Source organism: Centropristis striata, chromosome 1 (assembly GCF_030273125.1).
Source record: "Centropristis striata isolate RG_2023a ecotype Rhode Island chromosome 1, C.striata_1.0, whole genome shotgun sequence".
Taxonomy (NCBI): domain Eukaryota; kingdom Metazoa; phylum Chordata; class Actinopteri; order Perciformes; family Serranidae; genus Centropristis; species Centropristis striata.
This window is the reverse complement of record NC_081517.1, coordinates 46,084-71,956: the sequence shown is the minus strand read 5'-3', so window position 1 is coordinate 71,956 and position 25,873 is coordinate 46,084. Positions and strand designations below refer to the sequence as shown.

The 25,873-nt window shown below is 44.0% G+C and overlaps 1 long non-coding RNA gene and 1 pseudogene across 1 annotated transcript; one reads left to right on the top strand and one right to left on the bottom strand.

Moving 5' to 3' along the window:
* Positions 1 to 22,478, bottom strand: part of LOC131979456 (complement C3-like) — a 54,074-nt pseudogene extending 31,596 nt beyond the window's left edge.
* Positions 22,479 to 24,947: 2,469 nt separating this feature from the next.
* LOC131972032 (uncharacterized) lies at positions 24,948 to 25,540 on the top strand. The gene is made up of 2 exons (XR_009394426.1): positions 24,948 to 25,160; positions 25,362 to 25,540. It is a non-coding gene; the product is annotated as an uncharacterized LOC131972032 (long non-coding RNA).
* Positions 25,541 to 25,873: the final 333 nt, after the last annotated feature.

Sequence of the window (25,873 nt, the reverse complement as noted above, 5' to 3'; positions counted from 1 at the left end):
TTTAGGGTATGGGTTCTTGAGAGTTTTTGGTGCGCCTTGGCAAGATACATGTATGTACCAAATTTTGTGTCTTTACGACATTCCTGTGCGAGGGGCTGAATTTTCTTGACTTTCAAGGGGGCGCTGTTGAGTCATTTTGCCACGCCCATTCCCGGGACCACTAGAATACGTAAATTTCACCAGAGATTTATGTATATTCCAAAAATGGTGAGTTTTTGAATATGATAAAGCCCCCAAAAAGGCGATTTACTTTTAGGAAAAAAAAAAATAATAACTAGGACTGCAAGCAGTACTGAACGGGCCCTCGCAGAGTGGAGCCGTCGGAGGAGGGCACGTCGGGGTAGGGCACGTTGGGGGAGGCCACATCGGGTGCGGCAATGTGGGCTCAGTCCCTATGCGTCCCAAATGGCATGTCTCCTACCACTGTGCTCAGGGTAGGTGTAAAACATAATTCTTGCTGTAGCCAGCAGGGGGCGCTATGACTGTGTGTAACTATTGACACCTGGGTGTGTCCCAGGCTGGACCCTAAGCACGTGTGTGAAATTTGGGACAGATTGGACAATGTATGGTCAAGTTATGCAGTCTCGTCTGTTATGGCGAGATGCCATATTTTGGCGGCATGCCACGCCCACATAGTGTGACCGTCGGTAAAGCTTTCAATAACTTTTGATCCCAAAGGCCTTGTGATGGTACTGACCAAGTTTGAAGTCCATGGGGTGAAATCTGTAGGAGGAGTTTGTTAAAGTATGCAACCTGGAAATGGCCAAAAACGATGACAAGTGCGATATTCAAACCAAGACGGCGGACTTCCTGTTGGGTTTGAGGTATGGGTCCAAGAGGCTTTTTGGTGCGTCTCCACATGATTCATATGTGTACCAAATTTTGTGTCTCTACGTGAAACCTAATGCTGGGGCTAGGCGTTAAGTTGTTACTTCCTGTTGCCAGCAGGGGTCGCTATGACTGTGTGTCACTATTGACCCGTGGGTGTGTCCCGGGCTGGACCCTAATCACGTATGTGAAATTTGGGACAGATTGGACAATGTATGGTCAAGTTATACAGTCTTGTGCGTCATGGCGAGACGCCATATTTTGCCGCCATGCCACGCCCACATATTGTGAAGGTCAGTAAAGGTGTTGATAAGTTGTGTTCCCCAAAGCCTTGTGATGGTACTGACCAAGTTTGAAGTGAATGGGATTAAATCTGATGGAGGAGTTATGTAAAGTATGCAAGGTGGTCATTTTATGAAAGGGGGCGTGGATAAAGCATAATGGGCGGGGCTTCATGAAATATTGTTATGTAGAAGTGTTAAGGGCTGGACTCTGATGAAGCATGAGAAGTTTGGACCAGATCGGACAAAGAATTGCAAAGTTATAACGATCTCGTGTTTTATGGCGAGACGCCATATTTTGCCGCCATGCCACGCCCACATAGTGTGAGCGGCGGTAAAGCTTTATACAACTTTTGATCCCAAAGGCCTTGTGAGGGTACTGACCAAGTTTGAAGAGAATTGGATGAAATCTGTAGGAGGAGTTTGTTAAAGTATGCGGCATGGAAATGGGCAAAAACAGGCAAAAACAGCAGGAAATGCCATTTTCGATTCAAGATGGCCGACTTCCTGTACGTTTTAGGGTATGGTTTCTTGAGACTTTTTGGTGCGTCTGGCCATGATACATGTATGTACCAAATTTCGTGTCTCTACGACATTCCTGTGCGAGGGGCTGAATTTTCTTGACTTTCAAGGGGGCGCTGTAGAGTCATTTTGCCACGCCCATTCCCGCGACCACTAGAATATGTAAATTTCAGCTGAGATTTATGTATATTCCAAAAATGGTGAGTTTTTGAATATGATAAAGCCCCCAAAAAGGCGATTTACTATTAGGAAGAAAAAGTATAATAATAAGAAACGGACCAATTTCAATAGGGTCCTCGCACCGTTAGTGCTCGGTCCCTAATAATAGACGGACCAATTTCAATAGGGTCCTCGCACCGTTAGTGCTCGGTCCCTAATAAACGGACCAATTTCAATAGGGTCCTCGCACCGTTAGTGCTCGGTCCCTAACTAGGACTGCGCGCAGTACTGAACGGGCCCTCGCAGAATGGAGCCGTCGGGGGAGGCGCCGTCAGGGGAGGGCACATCAGACGCGGCGCTGTTGGCTCAGTCCCTATGCGTACCAAATTGCGTGTCTCCTACCACTGTGCTTGTGGTAGGTGTAAAACATGTTACTTCCTGTAGCCAGCAGGGGGCGCTATGACTGTGTGTCACTATTGACCCGTGGGTGTGTCCCGGGCTGGACCCTAATCACGTGTGTTAAATTTGGGACAGATTGGACAATGTATGGTCAAGTTATACAGTCTCGTGTGTTATGGCGAGATGCCATATTTTGCCGCCATGCCACGCCCACATATTGTGACAAGCGATAAAGATTTATACAACTTTTGATCCCAAAGGCCTTGTGATGGTACTGACCACATTTGAAGTCCATGAGGTGAAATCTGTCCGAGGAGTTATGTAAAGTATGCAACGTGGTCATTTTATGAAAGGGGGTGTGGATAAAGAATAAGGGGCGGGGCTCAATGAAATATTGTTATTTGGAAGTGTTAAGGGCTGGACTCTGATGAAGCATGAGAAGTTTGGACCAGATGGGACAAAGAATGGAGAAGTTATAACAATCTCGTATTTTATGGCGAGACGCCATATTTTGCCGCCATGCCACGCCCACATAGTGTGACTGTCGGTAAAGATTTATACAACTTTTGATCCCAAAGGCCTTGTGATGGTACTGACCAAGTTTGAAGTCAATTGGATAAAATCTGTAGGAGGAGTTCGTAAAAGTATGCGACCTGGAAATGGCCAAAAACGATGACAAGTGCAACATTCAATCCAAGATGGCCGACTTCCTGTACGTTTTCGGGTATGGGTTCTTGAGGCTTTTTGGTGCGTCTTCCCATGATACACATATGTACCAACTTTCGTGTGTCTACGTGAAAAAAACCTATATTGTGAGGATGTTTTGAAAATTTTGAGGGGGCGCTAGTGAGTCATTTTGCAAGGTCCATTCCCGCGAATACCAGAATACGTAAATTTCAAATCTTATTAATGTATATTCCAAATATGGCGAGTTTTTGAATATGATAAAGGCCTCAAATAAGCGATTTATTCCCCCTAAAAATAAGAATAACTAGGACTGCGCGCAGTACTGAACGGGCCCTCGCAGAGTGGAGCCGTCGGGGGAGGCGCCGTCAGGGGAGGGCACATCGGACGCGGCGCTGTTGATTCAGTCCCTATGCGTACCAAATTGTGTGTCTCCTACCACTGTGCTTGGGGTAGGTGTTAAACAAGTTATTTGCTGTTGCCAGCAGGGGGCGCTATGACTGTGTGTCAATATTGACACGTGGGTGTGTTCTGGGCTGGACCCTAACCACGCGTGTGAAATTTGGGACAAATTGGACAATGTATGGTCAAGTTATACAGTCTCGTGTTAGATGGCGAGACGCCATAATTTGCCGCCATGCCACGCCCACATAGAGTGACTGTCGGTAAAGATTTATACAACTTTTGATCCCAAAGGCCTTGTGATGGTACTGACCAAGTTTGAAGTCAATTGGATAAAATCTGTAGGAGGAGTTATGTAAAGTATGCAACGTGGTCATTTTATGAAAAGGGGTGTGGATAAAGCATAAGGGGCGGGGCTTTTTGAAATATTGTTATTTAGAAGTGTGAAGGGCTGGACTCTGATGAAGCATGAGAATTTTGGAGCAGATGGGACATAGAATGGGAAAGTTATAACGATCTCGTGTTTTATGGCGAGACGCCATATTTTGCCGCCATGCCACGCCCACATAGTGTGACAGGCGGTAAAGATTTATACAACTTTTGATCCCAAAGGCCTTGTGATGCTACTGACCAAGTTTGAAGTCAATGGGGTTAAATCTGTAGGAGGAGTTCGTTAAAGTATGCGGCGTGGAAATGGGGAAAATTCCATATTCGATCCAAGATGGCCGACTTCCTGTACGTTTTAGGATATGGCTTCCACTGACTTTTTGGTGCGTCTTGCCATAATACACGTATGTACCAAATTTCGTGTGTCTACGACAAACCAGTGTGAGGATATGAAATTTAGGGGGCGCTAGTGAGTCATTTTGCCACGCCCATTCTCGCAAATACTAGAATACGTAAATTTCACGGGAGATCAAGTTATATTCCAAAAATGGTGAGTTTTTGAATATGATAAAGCCCCCAAATTAGCGATTTACTTTTGGGAATAATAATAATAAACGGACCAATTTCAATAGGGTCCTCGCACCGTTAGTGCTCGGTCCCTAATAATAAACGGACCAATTTCAATAGGGTCCTCGCACCGTTAGTGCTCGGTCCCTAATAATAAAAAACGGACCAATTACAATAGGGTCCTTGCACCGTTAGTGCTCGGTCCCTAATAATAAGAATAGACGGACCAATTTCAATAGGGTCCTCGCACCATTAGTGCTCTCCACTGAAATTTACATATTCTAGTGGTCCCGGGAATGGGCGTGGCAAAATGACTCAACAGCGCCCCCTTGAAAGTCAAGAAAATTCAGCCCCTCGCACAGGAATGTCGTAAAGACACGAAATTTGGTACATACGTGTATCATGGCAAGACGCACCAAAAAGTCTCAAGAAACCATACCCTAAAACGTACAGGAAGTCGGCCATCTTGGATCGAAAATGGCGTTTCCTGCTGTTTTGGCCCATTTCCACCATGCATACTTTAACGAACTCCTCCTACAGATTTCACCCCATTGACTTCAAACTTGGTCAGTAGCATCACAAGGCCTTTGGGATCAAAAGTTGTATAAATCTTTACCGACGGTCACGCTATGTGGGCGTGGCATGGCGCCAAAATATGGCGTCTCACCATAAAACACGAGATCATTATAACTTTTCAATACTTTGTCCCATCTGGTCCAAAATTCTCATGCTTCATCACAGTCCAGCCCTTAACACTTCTGAATAACAATATTTTAAAAAGCCCCGCCCCTTTTGCTTTATCCACGCCCCCTTTCATAAAATTACCACGTTGCATACTTTACATAACTCCTCCAACAAATTTAATCCCATTGACTTCAAATTTGGTCAGTACCATCACAAGGCCTTTGGGATCAAAAGTTGTATAAATCGTTACCGCCTGTCACACCATGTGGGCGTGGCATGGCGGCAAAATATGGCGTCTCGCCATGAAACACAGAACTGTATAACTTCACCATACATTGTCTCAACTGAAATTTTGGGCGATGACACACATAAATACATAAATCTCCACTGAAATTTACATATTCTTGTGGTCGCGGGAATGGGCGTGGCAAAATGACTCTACAGCGCCCCCTTGAAAGTCAAGAAAATTCAGCCCCTTGCACAGTAATGTCGTATCGGCACGAAATTTGGTACATACATGTATCATGGCAAGACGCACCAAAAAGTCTCAAGAACCCATACCCTCAAACGTACAGGAAGTCTGCCATCTTTGATCGAAAATGGCGTTTCCTGCTGTTTTTGCCCATTTCCATGCCGCATACTTTAACGAACTCCTCCTACAGATTTCATCCAATTCTCTTCAAACTTGGTCAGTACCATCACAAGGCCTTGGGGATGAAAAGTTGTTTAAATCTTTACCGACGGTCACATTATGTAGGCGTGGCATGGCACCAAAATATGGCGTCTCGCCATAAAACACGAGATTGTTATAACTTCTCCATTCTTTGTCCCATCGGGTCCAAACTTCTCATGCTTCATCAGAGTCCAGCCCTTAACACTTCTACATAACAATATTTCATTGAGCCCCGCCCCTTATTCTTTATCCACACCCCCTTTCATAAAATGACCACTTTGCATACTTTACATAACTCCTCGGACAGATTTCACCCCATGGACTTCAAACGTGGTCAGTACAATCACAAGGCCTTTGGGATCAAAAGTTGTATAAATCTTTATCGCTTGTCACACTATGTGGGCGTGGCATGTCGGCAAAATATGGCATCTCGCCATAACACACGAGACTGTATAACTTGTTTTATTTGTAAGTGACAATGGGGCACAACACAATTCTTCAAATTGGTCCAGTATTATACATAAATAATACTGTATTTATTTATATGTAGATATGTAGGTATGTGTTTATGGGATAGCCCTGACTTTGCAAGTGCATATATGTAAGTATAAGTATTAATTGCCCACCGTCAATGGAAGTCCATTAAAATTACTTGTTTTTGCCACCGACAGTCTCAGATTGCCAATAAAGTGTCTGACAACATTATGGAAAGAACCCCACTGAGAAGTAGGAGAGGAGAAGTGGTTCTGAAATCTCAAGGGAGGTGGAAATGTGAGTGAGAGTTGGAGAGAGGAGAGCCATGTGAAGGGAGGATGAAAAGAGAGAGAGGAGCAGCAGACAGAGGAAGGTGCTACAAGGCTGTGGCCCTGGTCAGTGGGACCTGTTACTGCCTGTTACTCACATTTCAGAACAAGACTTTTCTTTGAGGGAGACTTGGATACAATAGTAAACAGACCAGATCAAGTGAAAGGTGAAGACAAATGTTGGTTTCTCTACAGGGTTCTTTCCATAATATTGTCAGATACTTATAATGCCAATCTGAGCTTGTCAGTTGAAAAAACAAGCACTTTAACTGGGCGTACACTGACGATGCTGATGGCCTTGAATGATTTACATTGCAGCTCGTTTAGTGGATGCAGTCTGCAGAGCTCTTGCTTAATACTGAACCAGTTCCAAAAATTGTTCTCCTCCTATGTCACTTACAAAAACAAGAAGGTGAATAGTACATTTCACAAAATGTTCAACTTTTCCTTTGAATGGCCAATCATTTTTCTGCTTGACTGGGAACACCATTGAGATACAAAGTGTCCATAAAATTCCAGAAAGAGGCAAAGAAACATGATGTTGCATATCCACTTGGTGGGCGTTCCCGAGCAACACTCAGGAGCTAGTAGACTTAAGATAGTTCAAACACAGATACCCACCTTCTTTGATGACATCCAGTACCCGCACTGTGTAAATGTCACCATGCGTAAACTGTCTCTTTTACGCCAGTCTCACTTTGTACGCTGAGGACAGACAAATTACAGATTGTTACCTCACTTGCTCCCATGCTTACCGATAATACCGTCAGTTGCTTACTAACACAAACACACGTGCATATTTTTTTTTTAAAAAGAGTAAAAACACGATATGAATGCAATTTGTTACACCCACTTACCAAAATCTATTGTGCTTGTTTCTGTACTCTCACAGATTTTAATTGTGCGCTGGTCGTTGGAAATCCCGCCCTTCTTTTGCATACTGCAGTTCTCTGGAGGTACACAAAAAGCGCAAAGTAAATTCACAACTGATAACTGGATTTAATCAGCACTTGTGGATGTGTGGATGGGTTGATTGGTAAGTGTAGCTGTACCTAAGTCACAATTTAATGTTAGTAAGTTGTTGAGACTGCATTAATGAGGCACTTCTAATGATGATGTTACAATCTGGTGATTTACTAAAAACCATCTCCTTCACCAGATGTTAAACAGGCACTTTACTGGTGCCACATGGAACCACCACAAGCTGTAAAAACTAAGAAGAAGCCTAAGAATGAGAATAATCCTTGAGCCTGTTCCATTCATACTTTTTACTGTTACTTCGACTCATTTTTTAGTTGATTCGGTTCTATAGACCAAACAGTTTCCTTAGTAACTCAGCTTACACTATGTTGAATTTCCTTTATGAAACCAAATTCAGTGAAAATGTAGTAAATGTAGTTGATTAAGCAGGCTCTGGTGATGTAAAACTAGTTCTACCATTATTTTTAGCCATGCTTCTCACATTTAATATCTAGATTTTGTATGCAGCTTGTGCATGGCACAACGGTTGAACATTTTTTAATTAATTTTTCAAAATGTCATCATTATTTACATAGGACGTGTTGCAGCATTGCACTGTTTCTGATCGGACGCCTTTTATGTGAGCTCCGCCCCTTTGTGTGATAGGCCTACACCTGGTCAGTAACAATTCACTCTGGGTTTCCACCCTGACTCATCTCACCTGTAAGTCTATTTAGCCTACCTATCTTTCTGAGGTTTAAAGTGCGCTACAAGGTTCGATTTTCCAATAATATTCAAATAATTTCCAGTGAATATCAATGTTCAGTGTGTATGTGCTGGATGGTGTGAGTACCTTATGAAAAGTAAGTGTTTTATGGAGTTGCAGACGTTGTTGTGGTCTGCATGTAATGTAAGAATACAAACTTTTTACGGGCACTGCACTAGCTTTGTAAACATGCCATGATACGTTTTATTTGCAGGGACTTTAGAAAATGGAAACATACACTGAACAGGTTCTGTGGTATGACATATATTATTCTAATTTAATACATACTTCAAGTTGCCTTCCAGTTGATGGTTTACCATTTTTAAAGTGTGTTGCTATTGGTGCTGCCATTGTTGTAGAAACATGAATTCAGGGTGGATGGATTTGATTTGATGATTTAGGTCCAACAATAGCTGCTGCAGTTTACAGACACTGCAGATGATTGATCAGTGTTTTAGCTTTATTAAGCATAATGTTAATGTTGTGTTTAAGTTATTTTGAACATTTATGACACAGTAAATCTACTGTTCACAGTAGATAGATGAGGTCAGTTTAGGTCATCCTGTTTACCTTCAGCACATGTGCATTCAGTTCCTCTACAGATTCGCAGCTGTCCATCTCTCCTTGTTGGATGGTAGAATTTCACACAAGGTGTCTCTGCAACATAATACATATTGGAAAATATTTAACTGAAAATATATATCTGTTCTACAGTCATGAAAAAAAATTATACCACTCTTGTTTTTTCCTTGCTTTCTTGTTCATTTTAATGCCTGTAATAAAGGTAATGTTGATGATTTTTTTAATGATTTTGGTTATTATCATGAAAACCATGGGAAACTGTTATGAGCTATTTTTGTTGTTTTCATTATATTTGTCCAAACAAATGTACCTTAAATTGTACCAGGCATTAAAATGAACAAGACATTTAAGAAAACAATGGTCTAATAATTTTTTCCATGGCTGTATATTTATTGTGTGTATTGTATTGTGTGTATGGAGGAATCATGTGTTTGTAATTGTCTAAGAGACTCACGGTCATAGTATTCGTAGACAGACACAGCAGCTGGTTGTAAGACGCCCACTTTAAACTTCTGATTGATCCTAAAGGAGATCTCCTCTGGTCGTGTGTGTGAAAGCTGTGAACAATTGTGAGGTAGAGATAAATAAACAAGTAAAAAGGCAGAGAGAAAAAGAAAAAGAGGGCAGAAAGTCTTACCTTGTCCAGGTAGATGATGAGTGAGCCTCTTTCTGACAGGGCTGTGTTCATCTCATATTTTGAAATAGTGCGGGCACGTCCTTTAGCCAACTACACACAAATCACATTTTTAGACAACTCTCTCCACCATATAACACATCTCATTTCTCCTCACCATACACCCTGACTAAACTGTACGTGGTATAAGCATACGTATTGTCTCTAAGTTCTTACTAAGGCCAGGTCGTCTGTGTTTGGAGTGAAGCCGGTCAGCAAGCCAATATCCAAGATTGTCATGGATGCATCTTGATCTCTGTCCTTATACCTGGACACAGAATGGACAGAATAATTAAACAAGGAGGTGAAGAGCAGGAAAGCGAAGCCCTTAAAGAAACAGAAAAGAAGGGTAATGTAGGGGCCATTGGCGGTTATAACATTTTCAGTATAAAAACATGTTCCTATAACAGTTATTAGTGCGACTTATAGATTGTACTCACAAAACCTCTATTTTCAGCTTGTGTACTTCCTCATCCCCATCCTTTCTTTCTGCATTAGAAAAAAGCATTTAATGATCCTTTTGTTTTGAAAGATGGACAGACAGCAGAGAAAGTTGAAGAGCAGATAAGCAAACAAAACAGAAAAATCAAGCAGACGAAAGGGTCAAATTACAACAAGTAAAAACTGAAATACCTGGGAGGAGCTCCACTGACAAGTTAAACCTCCCACAGTCACTCTCCTTTTGTTGAAGCTGAGCGTAATACAGCGACACCATCTGTCACATGGACAAAAGTGCATCTAAATATGTGGTAAAAATATTAAAAATATGATAAAAGGACACATTGAAGGAGAAATATACTGATCATTTTAAAGAGACTGATGAATACAGGCGCTATAACTATATACACACAATATAAAACTATAAACCTGAAAATAAAGTGCACTTATATAGCGCTTTTTATCCAAAGTGCTTTACACTACACACTACCCCATTCACCCGTTCACACACACATTCATACTGGTGTTAGGGGCTACCAGGCCACACTGGTGCCACCTGCCACCACTGGGAATTCATTCACACACTGATGAACGCAGCATCGGGAGCAATCTGGGGTTCGGTATCTTGCTCAAGGATACTTTGACATGTCGGGGATCGAACCACCAACCTTCTGGTTACTGGACGCCCCCAGCTGCTTTAAGACCCCCCTCCAACAAAGCCCAGTCTGCTCTGACTGGTCAGTTTATCTGGTCATGAATTTATTATTTCAGAATTTAGAATATGGTGTTTCCTTAATTGTCTCTTTTAATATATGCAATTTTGTTTTCACTTTCGCTCAATTTGGGCAGTCTGTGCTTAGAGGTTAGGAATTGGGCTTCTTATTGGAGGCTCGCCGGTTCGAATCCCAGGACTAACAGGTAAAGGACTGAAGTGCCCTTGAGCAAGGCAACCAACCCCCCCACCCACAGCTCCCCAGGCTATGTAAAATGATGATGGGTTAAATGCAGACCTTGAAATTCTGCATTGCGGAACTAGTGAGCCCCTTTTTTTCTTCTTTTCGCCTGTTAAAAGGGTTTTTTGAGGAGTTTTCCCCGGCTAATGTGAGGGTCTAAGGACAGAGGGTGTCGTATCATGTGCAGTCTGTAAAGCCCTTTGAGGCAAATCTGTGATTTGTGATTTTTGGCTATATAAATGAAACTGGCTAATAAGGGAATCTTAATCTTAAATGGAATGTTTTCTGAGTGTTTTCTAGCTTGTCGGCTTGTCGAACTTTAATTTACCGATTAAACGTCAAAGAAATTAGTCAAATAACCTTAGATATAAAAGCCACAATAAAGTGCATTTTTATAATAGGCCACCTTTCATACAAAACTGATTTTAAAACATATTACACAAAAAATATGTTGTACTTACTTTGACTGTTGCTTCTCCTGAGCCTGTGGCAGTCACCTTCACATCCTGGTTTATATCGTTGATCTGTGAGAATTTAAATATACAAAAAGACAAACACACACAAGGATCAGCAGAAGAAACGTATAGAAAACATCAGGAATACTGATATGAATGAGCCATTATGAGTCTCACTTTAGATGTCCTGGTTTGGTAGTGATTTTCCCTGTTAAATTTGAAGTTGTCAGGCATTGATTTGCCCGGCAACAAGATGTCCACATTCAGATCATACGGTGGTTCTTCAGCGCTGGCCCAGTACTCTGATATAGCCTGGTACACCATTATGGTAGCCTGGAGAGAAAAAGAGAGAGGGAAGGAGAAAATAAGATTTAGAAGTAGGTTACAAGCTAACATAAGATGTAGGTATCAGGATGGAGAGACAGGTGTGTGTTACCTGAGTTGATCCATAGCCTCCATCCACTTGCTGCTGTTTGTTGAACCATCTGACAACAGGTCTGGCATCTTCAAATGCCTTTATTAACAGAAGGAAGTTAATGATTTAATTATTCCAGCGGTTGACTTTACTTTTTAGTTTTAGTCCTGATTACCATAGAGCTTTTAAAGCACTTTTTCCCAGTGTCAAACAGTAGCTACAAAAAAAAAAACACACTCGATACAAGCAATCCCAATTAACATCATGTTAATTTGTGGCATCATTGTGCGGCCATGATTGTTACGTCCCCCTAGGTGAGCAAGCGGAGGCATGAGAACATGAAGGCAGATGTAGTGGTGCATCTTCAAATTACTGTCCTGTTTTTATGATTCAAGTCATAAGTCTAAGTCCACGGTTGCAACCAAAAGCTCCAAATATGGACATTTTGAGGCTGTGACATTACAGAGAGACACACTTTGTACCTTTAGCGAGGTAGCATAGATGACAACTACTGTTACAGTGTGGTGAAACACACACAAGCAGGACATACTTACTTTGGCTTTGACCAGAGCCAGAAGGCCGTAAGCTGTGGCCTCCAGTGTGATAACACCTCCTCTAGGTGTTGGCCAGTGGGTCAACTCTGTAGGACACATACACAAATATATTCTTATTACAGCATTATACCAAGAATTACATCGATTTACAATAAATTATTTTCAGTCTCTGCTGATCATTGACTGATGTAGGATTTTTAAGGCCAATACAGATGTGAAATTAAAACATCTGATATCTAGTTTTTAACACTTAAAATAAAAAAGCATTTCTAATATCTACCTCACCAACAGACCGCAGTATGTGAGGCTACAGCACTGTGTGTCTGATGTGGTGCTGTGCAGCACAGGTGCCCCTCAGGGTACGGTGCTCTCTCCCTTCCTTTTCACCTTCTATACCTCTGACTTTACACACAACTCCACAAACTGCCACATCCAGAAGTTTTCCGATGACACAGCCATTGTTGGTTGTGTCTCGGAGGGGAACGATCTGGAGTACAGGACGGTCATCAAGGACTTCGTCAGCTGGTGTGAGACCAACCAGCTCCAGCTGAACACCAGCAAGACGAAGGAGATGGTGATCGACTTCCGGAGGAAAAAGACACTCTTTACTCCGTTGAACATCCAGGGTTTGGACATTGAGGTAGTGGAAAATTACAAATTCCTGGGTGTTCACCTAAATAACAGACTGGACTGGACTGACAACACCCACGCCCTGTACAAGAAGGGCCAGAGTCGCCTCTACCTGCTGAGGAGACTGAGGTCCTTCGGTGTCTGCAGGGTCCTTCTCAAGACCTTTTATGACTCTGTGGTGGCTTCCGCTATTTTTTACGCGGTGGTCTGCTGGAGAGGGGGCTGCACGGACAGGGACAGGAACAGACTGAACAAACTGATCAGAAGAGCGAGCTCAGTCCTGAACTGTCCGCTGGACTCCATAGAGGAGGTGGGTGAGAGGAGGATGTTAGCCAAGCTGGCATCCATCATGAACAACCCCTCTCACCCCCTGCATGACACTGTGGGGTCTCTGAGCAGCTCCTTCAGCAGCAGACTGTTGCACCCACGGTGTAAGAAGGAACGCTTCCGCAGGTCATTCATTCCAGCTGCCATAAGACTGTTCAACACCTGCACAATCTGAACATTTTTGCATATAATCTGCACTCTGCACATTCTCCACTTAATTTGCACTAAGTTGTATATAGTATATTATTATTATTTTGTATATTGTTAAATGTCTTTTCTTAGATTGTTTTTTATCTTATCTTAACATTGTGTGATTTTCTGCGGCTGTAACAAAGAAATTTCCCCGCTGTGGGATAAATAAAGTCAAATCTAAATCTATCTAAACATCCCTTAAATTGAGATATTCAAAAATATTACTAATATACAGTATGTACTGTATTTATAATTTAGTTCAGTACTGACAAAAAATCATCATCATTAATCATGTGTTAGGCTCTAATAAACTAATTATAGTAAATGTTTGTGGATGTGTAGTATTTCTATACACCACAACATATACTATATTACATTACATTACATGTCATTTAGCAGACGCTTTTGTCCAAAGCGACTTACAATAAGTGCATTCAACCTGATGGTACTAGACATAGACCATAGGAATCGAGTAAGTACATAACTTTAAGAGCTAACTGTCATTGCTAAGGAGTGCTATATGTTAAAGAAGAAAAGAAGAGAAAAGAAGAAGAAAATTTTTTTTTTTTTTTTTTTTTTTTTTAATATATATATATCTGTTAGGTGACCATGACTTAACCGAGGTATTGTTGGAAGAGATAGGTCTTCAGCCTGCGGCGGAAGATGTACAGGCTGTCTGAGGTCCTGATGTCGGTGGGGAGCTCGTTCCACCATTTGGGAGCCAAGACAGAGAAAAGTCTGGAAGAGGTTTTGAGGCGAGTTGACCCACGCAAGGTGGGAGTCGCTAGCTGTTTGGCTGATGCAGAGCGGAGAGGACGGGCAGGGGTGTAGAGTTTGACAAGGTCCTGGATGTAAGTAGGACCTGAACCGTTAGCAGCAGAGTACGCCAGAGCTAGAGTCTTGAAGCGTATCCGCGCAGCCACTGGTAGCCAGTGGAGGGAGCGGAGGAGGGGTGTTGTGTGTGAAAATTTGGGAAGATTGAAGACCAATCAAGCAGCTGCATTCTGGATGAGTTGTAGAGGTCGGATGGCTTTGGCAGGCAGACCTGCCATGAGGGAGTTGCAGTAGTCCAGGCGTGAGATGACCAGTGCCTGGACCAGGACCTGAGATGCCTTCTGGGTGAGAAACGGGCGGATTCTCCTGATGTTATGCAGCAAGAATCTGCAAGATCTGGTGGTGGCGGTGATGTTTGTTGAGAGGGACAGTTGGTTGTCAAGAGTTACGCCAAGGTTTTTGGCGGTTTCTGTGGAGGCAACCACTGTGTCCTGGACAGTGATGTGGAAGTCAGTGGTGGGAGAGCCTTTCCCTGGGAGGTAAAGTAGCTCAGTCTTTCCCAGGTTGAGTTTGAGGTGGTGCGAGGACATCCACTGGGAGATGTCGGCCAGACATGCAGAGATACGTGCTGCTGCACGTGTTTCAGACTGGGGAAATGAGAAGATTAGCTGGGTGTCGTTGGCATAGCTATGATAGGAGAAGCCATGCGAGTGGATGAGGGAGCCAAGGGAGTTGGTGTAAATCGAGAAGAGGAGCGGACCAAGGACCGAGCCTTGAGGGACCCCGGTGGTGAGTAGACAGGGTTCTGAAACAGAACCCCTCCAAGTTACACGGAAGGTGCGGTCCTTGAGATAGGATTTGAGCAGAGAGAGGGCGGAGCCAGATACTCCCAGGTGATGAAGGGTGGAGATGAGGATCTGGTGATCCACAGTGTCAAAAGCTGCAGAAAGGTCCAGTAGAACCACAACAGATGAGAGAGAGGCCGCCTTCGCCTTGTGAAGCTGTTCAGTCACAGCGAGAAGGGCAGTCTCTGTTGAGTGGCCCTTCTTGAAACCAGACTGGTGAGGGTCAAGGAGGTTGTTCCCATGCAGATAGGAGGACAGCTGATTGAAGATAGCCCGTTCCAGAGTTTTGGAGAGGAACGGCAGGAGAGAGACGGGTCTGTAATTGTCCACTAAGGATGGGTCGAGGGTGGATCTCTTTAGGAGAGGATTCACCCTCGCTTCCTTCAGAGAGTTAGGAAAGCAGCCAGTAGTTAAGGAAGTGTTGACAAGATGGGAGAGGAACGGGAGGAGATCAGGAGCAATAGACTGAAACAGGTGGGAGGGAATAGGATCCAGCTGACAAGTGGTAGGACGGGCAGAGGTTACAAGGCTGAGCACTTGAGGAGGAGACAGTGGAGTGAATGCTGAGAGGGAGGGAGACACTGATGGGGAGGGAGGAGAGGCAGGTTGTGAGACTGGATGGGTAAATGACGAGCGTATGTCCTCAATCTTCTTCAGGAAATGGTTGACAAAGTGGGTTGGTAGGAGGGAGGAGGTAGGAGGGGGAGTTGGAGGGACCAGGAGGTTTGTAAAGATGGAGTAGAGCTTCTTGGGGTTGGAGAATGAGGATTGGATTTTGGTCTGATAGAAAGAGCTTTTTTCGGCTGAGATTAAAGATGAGAAGGCAGCAAGAAGAGATTGGTAGTTGTGTAGGTCATCAGGGTGTTTAGTTTTCTATATATATATATAATTGAGTGTGGCAGCACCTGGGGAAATAAACTTGTTGAGGATCTCCTTGTTCAGTTTGTTTTCATTTGCCAGTGCATACGATGTCATTGTCACAGCATATGAGTAGGTGAGGTCTGGCAGACGTCTCTCCAGATAGTTCACTGCTTTGTTGATGCTGCCTGGTAGGCTCTGGACAGCAGGAAAAGATGAAGGAGGGAGAATTATTGAAGAAGAGTCAAATAACAGTCATCCCTCTTTGCCAGTTATCCACTTCTGTTCAGGAATGTTGTAACATTTGATCCTAAGGCGAGGGCTGAGACTGGACTATCCCCTCCTTTATGACTTAACTAACTTTGCAAACTGTCAGATGCTTCATAGTAGTTGAAGCTTTGTTTTTATCATCAGCAGTCAGTACATGAAGAAATAAAACAAGTGAGGGAAAACGAGAAAACATTGTATGCAGATGAGGTACTCACATTAACAATGGCAGCACATATTGAGCGTGCCTCCTGCATGGCAATGAGGCAGAAGGCTGTCATGGAAGCATCCGAATCTCTGCCTTGCACATCACCCTACATAAGCACACACGCACACACACATACATATTTTTATTCGTATAAGATGATAATAAATGACATGTAATTGTTTTCACACCATAGCTTATATAAATGAAATAAGTATACATACACGCATTGCACTACTGTAAACACGTCCAATCTCTATAAATGAGCCATCAGGTTGCTGTGCGTAGAGTATTAGAAACTTGATTGCTTCACAGATGTCTGTGCTTTGCACCGCCACCAGCTTGTTGGTCATGGAAAACACCTTGGCAACATAGGCTGTCAGCCTGGGAGAGGAGAGGAGAGGAGAGGAGAGGAGAGGAGGAGGAGAGGAGAGGAGAGGAGAGGAGAGGAGAGGAGGAGGAGAGGAGAGGAGGAGAGGAGAGGAGAGGAGAGGAGAGGAGGAGGGGAGGTTTGGTTTTCAAAGTCCCTTTATTAAATCATTTGGAGGAGAAACCAGATCACTGTTACGCCATCACTCAAAAAGACAAATTAAAATAAAATAAAACAAAACAAAAACAACAACAACAACAACTTAGGATTCAAAACCATATGTGTGTTCCAATAACCAAAAATCAAAAGTTAATAATAAGCTCTCCACCTCCACCCACAGAGCATAAAACCTCCCTCACAGCCCAAGTGTGACTGAAGGCCTGCACATTGTTCATCATTTTATAATAGGTGTGCTCCACCCTCAGTCTGGCCTTAACCAGTCCTCCAAAAACCAGCACCAAGTCCACACTGCCGGATCCCTGAGTCCGGTTCCTGCGCGTTAGCCAAATTGCTAACTTAGCAGAGGCAGATAAGAAGTTCATCAGAGTGTGCACAGTCTTTTTCTTGGCACTGTATTTTGGGCCAAAAACAAACAAGTCAAAAGAAAAACACTCACCAAGACCCAGAAACCACTTTTTCAAAAGTTCAAACAATCCTGTAAGCCGACAACAATTTACAAATAAATGTTCCAGGGTCTCAGTCTGAGCACAGAAAAGACACCCCTCCCCCAGCTCCGGATCAAGGTGTGCTCTGTATCTGTTTGTAGCTATTAACCCATGCACAACCCTCCACTGGAGGTCTGCTGCCCGCTTTTCAACAGGCAACTTGTACAGGGACCGCCAGCTGCCTTTCGGAGAAAAGCCTGGACCAAAAAAACCAGTCCACCTCGACTCTTTCATGCCTGCCAGAGAACGCAGGTTCAGGATTTTAACACAAGTTAGGTAGACTGCCTTCTTTCCTGCATCCTGAAACGTGTCCAGCTGCAGCGTTTTAAAGGACAGTAGCTGACCTCCACCCTCCTGCCACTCCCCCACAGCTGGGGTGATAGACAGGGAGGGGAAACTGTACTCACTGTCCTCAAACCACTGTCCACACAGAGACTGGTTCCTTAAAAAACCTCTTGCTGACTGTGGCAGAGCAGCACTCCTCCACCACTCGATGAATCAGCCTGGATGAAGTAATCCTGCTGCTGGCTCTCGGGGCGTCCAAGGTTGCTGCGGTCATCTTCATCAGATGCCCCAGTTTGGTGCAGCCAGCCAGCCTGAAGTTGGTACGCAGGCTCGCAGACTGCAGTGTTTGGGTCTCGATGAATCTGTTGAAGAGCAGAGGTTCCTCGAACAGCCACATGCCTAGGATCTCATTTGGAACACGTCTGAAATGGAAAATCTGCCATGCCTGGAGAACAGAGCTGTAAAACGGCGTCAGACCAGTTAAATCCACTTCGTCCTGCTGTATAAGGAAAAGTTGTTTAAAATAACCAAGACGGCCAGCTCTCCTCAGCAGCAGTCGAGCGGTGTTAAACCAGCTTGGGCCACAGTCATAGAGTAGTCTCTGTGCAGTCCTTATTCTAAAAGCGGCGATCTTTGCCTGGATGTTGACCAGGCCCTGTCCTCCTTCAGCCACTGGCAGGTAAAGGGCTGCCGCCCGAATCCAGTGTTTGCCGGACCAAAAGAAATCCAGAATGGCTCTCTGGATATGGTCCACCAAGCCTGTTGGTGGTGTCAGGGCCATAAGTTTGTGCCAAAGAGTCGAGGCGATTAAGTTATTTGAAACCAGAACTCTTCCCCTATATGACAACTGCGGCAGCAACCATTTCCATTTAGACAACCGAGCACACACTTTCTCCTTCACTCCCTCCCAATTCTTGAGCTCAAAGTTTTCAGTGCCCAAAAAGACTCTGAGCACTTTGAGTCCTTCCCTCCCCCACTCAAGCCCTCCAGGCAGACTGGGCACTGCCCGGTCTCTCCACTGTCCAAGCAGCAGGGCTTCACTCTTCGCCCAGTTCACCTTTGCAGACGTTGCCCTTTCATACAGAGACAGAGTATCCTGTAAGGCCTGGACATCCCTCTCACAGGAAACAAAAACATATAAATCATCTGCATAAGCAGAAACAGTTGGAGCAGGATATAAACCAGGAGACTCAGGCAATGGGAGACCACTGAGTCGACCCCTCAACCTGCACAACAAGGGCTCAATGGTTAAACTATAGAGTTGTCCTGAAATAGGACAACCCTGTCTGATCCCTCGCTGCACAGGGATAGGTCGGCTCAGCCCCGCCCCCATCTTTATCATGCACTGAGCCCCACTGTACAAAACACCAACCCAAGACACAAAACCATCACCAAAACCAAAAGCCCTCAGTGCAGCAAACAAATACGAGTGATCAACCCTGTCAAAAGCTTTCTCCTGATCCAGGGAAACCACACCACAGTCAACATTATACAATTTACACACATCAATGACATCACGCAAGAGGAAAACATTGTCCATTATTGTTCTGTCCGGCACGCAATAATTCTGGTCAGAATTAACAATAATTCCCAGAAAGTCCTTAAGCCTGTTAGACAGAGCTCTGGATAACAATTTATAGTCTGTACATAATAGAGCTACTGGCCTCCAGTTTTTCAATAAGGCCAGGTCTCCTTTCTTGGGCAGCAAAGAAAGTACTGCCCGCTGACAGGAGACTGGAAGGGACCCTGACCTGAAACACTCCAAAAACACACCATGCAGGTCAGGCCCAATGTATTTCCAGAACTGCTGAAAGAAATCTGCAGAGAGACCATCTATCCCAGGTGCCCGCCCTGATGCCATCTGGTTCACCGCGACAGTGAGCTCCTCCAGTGTCAGCTCACAGTCGAGAGAGGCTTTCTCTCCCGGGCTGAGCTGAGGAAGACCCTCCAGCAGCTCCCCACGACACTCCAAGTTGCACTGCCCTGCTCCAAAGAGGTCAGTGTAAAACTGCATAGCGTGGCTCCTCATCTCACCCGGGCTGGTTGTTGTTCTGCCTCCTGGAAGCTGAAGGCAGGTCATATGCTTCCTCTGAGCCACCGATCTTTCAAGATTGAAGAAAAAAGAAGTCGGGACGTCCATATCCTTTAGTTGCAGGAAGCGAGATCGTACCATAGCTCCCTTGACTTTCTCCTGCAGGAAAGAGCTCAGCTCCAGCCTCTTCTCCTGCAGCAGCTGACCAGTAGCAGGATCAGAGGTCCTGTGTAGACCCGCCTCGATTTTATGAATGCTGGTTTCCAGCTCCTTGACTGCTGCTTTGAACCTGGCAGTGGAGTGGGAGGTGTACTGCTGACAAAACACACGAATCTGTGTCTTGCCAACCTCCCACCACAGTTTCAGAGAGCCAAAATCTTCTTTTTTGGTTCTCCAGTGGTCCCAGAAGAGACCAAAACTCTGACAGAAAGCACTGTCTGTGCAATAGTTTGCAATAGTTTTAGACCAGTATGATTTGACTCTTTCTGCAGGTGAAGTTATTAAATCCATAATGACAAGGTGGTGATCCGTAAATCCAACTGGAGTGATGGTGCTGTGTGTTACTCTGGAGCTGAGACTTTTTGAAATGTAGATATGATCCAGTCTTCCTGCACTTACCCTATTATTGCTGACCCTAACCCATGTATACTGTGTGGACTGTGGATGTTTAACCCTCCATGCATCTACCAGATCTAAATGTGTAATGATGTTTTTTAGGCTTACAGATGAGAGTGGATGTGGTTCCTCTCCTATTCTGTCCTTGCTGAAGTCAACAGTGCAGTTAAAATCACCAGCCAAGATCAGCTGGTCCTGACTGTACTTTAAAAGTTCATTTTTTAGAAGGGAGAAAAAGGCGACTCTGTCCCTACCCTGATTTGGTGCGTAAATGTTTACTAGGTAAAAAACAGAATTGTCAATCTCTGCCTTCACTAACAGCAGCCGTCCCTTCACCACTTCAGTAAAGGACAGAATTTTAATATCAACAGCTTTACAAAACAACACTGCCACCCCTGCACTGACATTGGTACCATGGCTTAAAACACAAGGACCCTCCCACCATGACAGCCAGTCCAACTCATCTGAGGGGCTACTGTGTGTCTCCTGCAAAAACAGGACATCAACTTTTTTTTGTGTGGAGACTTCAGATATTAAAGCCCTTTTCTGTCTGTCTCTCCCTCCATTAATATTAAGGGTTCCTATTTTAAGGCTCCTCATAGGAAAGTCAGGAAGAAGAAGCAGACAAGAAAAAACAAGGAGAGAACAATCGAAAAAGGAGAACACCGTGGGATGCATGGTCATGTTAGCTTACCTTTTAGTTCTTCGGACAGTTCTGCCTTTTGTGGCTTTTCTCAATGTCGTGATGTGTTTTTTAAGTCTGAAGCGTTTCTTCTCATCTAGCAGATCAAAACCTACCAGCCTCTTCAGTGTATCTACTGATCTAATAAACTTATCGGTGTCTCCAAAATAATCACCTACCTTGACAGATTTTTTGAAAGTTTCATCTAGAAACTGATTAATGTCCTCTAGGGAATAAAGGTCTGTGTTCTTGCTCACTGATTCAGCTACTGAAACAGTGTCAGACTCTGTATCATATTCCATATCCTCTGATGCCTGGCTGAACATCACTCCCTGCCCTTCCTCACTGCCCACAGTGTGACTCCTTCCTGCACCACTAGTGGAAGCTCCCTGCTCATCATTAATAGCCTGCGATGTTATATCAGTGGCTGCAAGTTGGGGGGCACTCAGGTGTTCTTCAGCTACAGAAGACTGTTGCTGCTCTGGTTGGCATCGTTTTTCGTTTTTTTCTGTTTGTGCATCAGAAACCCCATCTCCCATGTCCACGCGGGCCGCCGCCGCACCCCCGGCCCCGGTGCCAGCCGCGGGTGCCCTCAGCCGCGGAGCCCTCAGCCGCGGACCCGTTAGCCGCGGATCCGCCAGCCGCGGAGCCCTCAGCCGCGGACCCGTTAGCCGCGGATCCGCCAGCCGCAGAGCCCTCAGCCGCGGACCCGTCAGCCGCAGAGCCCTCAGCCGCGGACCCGTCAGCCGCAGAGCCCTCAGCCGCGGACCCGTCAGCCGTAGAGCCATTAGCCTCGGAGCTCTTAGCCACGGAGCCGTTAGCCTCGCTAGCCGCCTCCTCCGCGCTCGCAGAGCCGGCCGGTGCGCGAGCCTCGCCCTGCTGCTGGTGCGGACAGGCGAACCGTTTATGCCCCACATCACCACACTCAAAACACTTCATTTGCCCGGAGCTGGCATACACCATGTAAAAACTGTCGCTAAACCTTACCCTGAATGAAACGTCAAGAGTCTGTGTGGGCGATTCCAGGAACATAAAAACCTGCCGCTTCAGAGACTTCACATGCTTTAGTTTGGGATCTTTACATCCCAAACTAACAGTTTTAAATCCGCTGGCCAGTTTTCCAAACCTGCGCAGCTCTGTCTCCAACAGCTCGTTTGGAATAAACGGCGGAACACCGGATACGGTGAGCCGCGTGGAGGGAACTGACAGCGGGGACACTTGCGTGTAAACGTCCCTCAGAAACACTCCACTCTCTATCAGTTTGTACACCAAAGGCACATCCTCCACAAACACCACCACAGCTTTATTCATTCTTGATGCATATAACAACTTGTCATGACCGACCTGCTCACCTACAGCTAACAACACCTCCTCCACGGAAACACTGTTATCCGGTGGGACTATCCGCACACCCTGTCGGATAGACGGAGGTGGCGTCTCGGCGGACGCCATTCCTCCCAAAAAACACCAAACAACAACTATACACTTGGCAACACTAGGTTACAAATAATGATAAAGCTTACCTGATCATGCAAATTCGTTAGAAGAAAACAGTGAAACTTCACCAGTACAGGGACAGAAACACCATTCAAACGCTCCGCCACTCACACGTCCACCACCACCGCCACCACTCACGCTCACACTCACCGGAAACGGAAACAGAGGAGAGGAGAGGTAAGGAGAGGAGAGGAGAGGAGAGGAGAGGAGAGGAGGAGACCTTTGACCTTTAACAAACCCTTTATTGGTCCAATTTTATAATCACAAAAACAAATGCAAGGAAATTAGAGATATGCCCTTATCACTCCACAAAAAAAACAACCAAAGAAATAAATAAAATAAAATAGATACATATGTATACCCATACAGATACTCACACACACACACACACATATATACATATATCACACATACATGTATATACTAGATATATACATATATATATATCACACAAACATACACCACATATACATACATATATATCATACATATATATACACACCCACACTTACATACATATACACACATACCCATTTTTTTATTTTCTATTTTTAGAAACTGAGGATGAGTGATTCCAGCGAAATACTGCACAAAACACCTCCAATACCCCAAATAGAAATAAACTCTTCTACTTCTGACACCGTTTTATAATACACAAACTCTATTTTAATACGTGCAGCCACTAAGCCCTTTAGCATTTGCTCAATGTTGGTGGATCCTGTTCCCTTTTTTTTATTCCTCCTTGTGAGCCAAATGCTCAATTTAGCCTGGCCCAGCAAGAAATTAATCAAAACTACTGACCTGCGCTGTGCAACAGAGTATCTGGGACCAAACACAAACAATTGGTCATCCAGGGTCTGTCCCAAACCAGAGATCTATGGAAGAATTATCCTATCTTTATTCAAGAGCGTAGATTTTCAGTTTGAGAGCATAATTTCTTTCTCGTGCTCAGATTTGTTCTCCTCATGCTCACATTTTGCGTTCGCACTCAGATTTCTGCTGCTTTCTTTCAAAATGTGTGCGTGCACTTAAAAATCACATGCTTGTGCTCACATTTCTTCTTCTTGGACACAAACATTTTGCCCGCACTCAAATATGTCCTGTGCTCGCTCAAATCTAAAGTCTACGCGCTCAGATCTCAACTCTGCGCTCTCAAAACTTTTGTGCTCGGACTCAGAACACGCACGTCCTCTCAGGTTGAGGTGTCTGCTCAGACTGAACGATGTCCCGCCCTGCGCTTTAACTAGTGTGTTTCACCAGCCAATAGGGAGACAGCTAGAGTGTTTCCTGGTCTTAGGTGCGTTCCCTCGCCTTTTTGAGCGCTCCGTCGGGGCGGGTATATGGTCAGTTTGTAAAACTGCTTCTCTCTGAAAATACACCAATTTACCATGTTAGCCAGCTATTTGAATCGTCACCTATTTAAGACGCAGCAATGTAGAATTCATCTTAAGTAGTCCTAAAAAGAGTTATCGTAGTTTAGATTATATATATATATTTTTTTTCTTAATTACTATTTATATATATATATATATATATATATATATATATATATATGTATATATATTTCTTTTCACCAGTGCAGTGGTGTCACGATAGTCCAGTGGTGAAGGACGCTACCATCTGTTGCATTTTAAACCATGGGACGCCGGTTCGCATCCCGTCCGCTGCACTCTTGCTGCATGTCTTATTATGATTTACATTTTAATTAATAAATTAATGTAACAGTAATACAATCCGTGTAACCAGCTGCTTCTCTTATTGAAACGTTTAACAAGAGATGATGGGTAAATAGACTTGGCTACGTGATTTAAAAAAGTTTAATGAAAAATACGCTATGATGATGATAATGATTTGAGGATAACATTGGTGCGTGTAATGCAGTGTATCACCGTCCTATTTACGCGGTCAAAGCCAGGGAGCGCGTAATTAGGCTAATGTTGGTAATACTTTCACAAGAAGAACTTTGAGCAGGATTCGGAGCGCGGCAGCGAATGAATGGGTAAGCTCAAGTAAGTTCATTGCTAAATGTTGCTACAACTCAAAACACATCGACCATATACAGTAGTTTCAATAACAGTACAGTAATCATTTTGACACTCGTACTTATCAACATATATAGCGGGCCTTCATTGTAACATGTACAACGAAAGTACAATAACTGGCAACGTATGATCGTACCAGCGGCAGGTCGGCACACATAATGATGCGCGAGCTGAAGGGAACCCCCACTGACGTCACTTCATTCATAATGAGTTGCTGTCCCTAGTGCCGACAAAGGCCCGCTATATATGTTGATAAGTACGAGTGTTTTGAGTTGTAGCAACATTTAGCAATGAACTTACTTGAGGTCTTTGGCCATCCATCTGTCTCCCATTCATTCGCTGCCGCGCTCCGAATCCTGCTCAAAGTCTTCTTCTTGTGAAAGTGAAAGTATTACCAACATTAGCCTAATTATGCGCCCCCTGGCTTTGACCGCGTAAATAGGACGGTGATACACTGCATTACACGCACCAATTCATTGGAAAATAGGCTTCAGGAGGAGAAATGTAATTGCCTTTTCTATGTTTTCCTATATTTGAACTACAGGAACCTATGATGTGGCTCCTCTGAATCAACTGCGCACATTCCTTAGTTTTCCGTACTGCAGGGAGTCTTTAGATCTGACGATGGGCAAAACCTACCTTATCATGGGTTCATCCAAAGATATTCATAGAGATGACAAAAACCTCTCGTAAGTTAATTTTTCATGTGAATGTGTGTGTTAAACATTTCTACTGTTTCACTGCTTGCTTTATATGACTAAATCAAGTCTTACTATTCTCTAGTTGTTGTGTTTCTGTTGCTATTAAGAGTCATTAAATGTACAGTTTCACAGTATGTTTTTTTAGATAGCCGATCACATGACGAGCTAACAAATCTTCAACCTCCTCAGGTATCAGTATGTGTTTGGTGAGAGAACCTGGATCGAGTACTGGCCCACTGAAGCTGAGTGTAGAACTGAGGAACACAGACTTACCTGTCTGGGCATGGATGAGATGGTTCAGCAATACCAACTCTTTAACTGTGAGCCGCAATGAAAATCAAGGAAATAAAGAGTAACTTTGAAATCGTTTCATTTTGCCTTATTTGTACTTATTGTTTAAAATGGTTACAGATCATTGGAGTAATCATAGAAACTTTGAAGAATAAAACATGCAAATCAGATCCATTCATAACAACTGCAGCATTAAGAAAGGGGGCATTTCAAGTTCATGTAAAACCACCAACAGTGCTAAAAGTAATTGTTGTAAAAGCAGCATAATGCACCTGCTTGAGTTGGTGAAGGGAGTTCTGGGGTTATTGGACTAGAGGAGTGGGAGTTGTGTAATGGGAGACACTGGTTTTGAATTATCTGACTGAGCATAGATATCGAAAACAACAGTGGGCCGAGAAGGGACCCTTGAG